Below are 950 nucleotides of genomic sequence, written 5' to 3'. Positions count from 1 at the left end.
TTCCTGCTGGAGAAAACTGTCCAGATGCTGTGCATGACTTCACAGGATTTATGACACACTCAATCAAGGAAATCATGGGGGACTTCCCTAGTGGCACAGTGGTTAAGAATCCGCCTGCCAGTGAAGGGGACATGGGTTCGAGCCCTGGTCCGGGAAGATCCCACATGCCACGGAGCAACTAAGCCCACGTGCCACAACTACTGAGCCTGTGCTCTAGAGCCCGTGAGCCACAACTACTGAGCCCACATGGCACAACTACTGAAGCCCACACGCCTAGAGCCCGTGCTCCGCAAGAAGCTGCTGCCATGAGAAGCCCGCGCACCGCAGCTAGAGAAACCCCACGCACAGCAACAAAGACCCAACACAGCCAAAAATAAATCAAGGAAATCATGAAAGAGATTGTGGGTTTGGCAAATAAAGTGGGCGGGGGGGTGAACGGTTCCGAGATATGGGTCTGCAAGAAATTCAAGGACTGGGACTTCCCTAGTGGTCCGGTGGTTAGGACTCCGAGCTTCCACTACAAGGGGCCTGGGTTCGATCCCTGGTTGGGGAGCCAAGATTCCACAAGCCACGTGGCACAGTCTAAAAAAAAAAAAAATTCAAGGGCTACTAGGCAGCACACCGGAGGAGCCCACAGAAGACCACCTGATGGAGATAGATGAGGGCTTCTGAGCCAGAGGCGGACGATGAGACCGACGCAGAAGCAGCAGCGCCAGGAAACAAACTGACATCAGACAGCCTGGCAGAATGGTTCCAATGAGTCAAGACGACTTTTTTTTTTTTTTTTTTTTGCGATATGTGGGCCCCTCACTGTCGCGGCCCCTCCCATTGCCGGACGCGCAAGCTCAGCGCCCACGGCTCACGGGCCCAGCCGCTCCGCGGCACGCGGGACCCTCCCGGACCGGGGCACGAACCCGCATCCCCTGCATCGGCAGGCGGACTCCCAACCA

Source organism: Lipotes vexillifer, unplaced genomic scaffold (genome assembly GCF_000442215.2).
Source record: "Lipotes vexillifer unplaced genomic scaffold, Lipotes_vexillifer_v1.1 scaffold382, whole genome shotgun sequence".
NCBI lineage: Eukaryota > Metazoa > Chordata > Mammalia > Artiodactyla > Lipotidae > Lipotes > Lipotes vexillifer.
The sequence above is the reverse complement of the archived record's forward strand: the minus strand, read 5'-3'. Positions refer to the sequence as shown.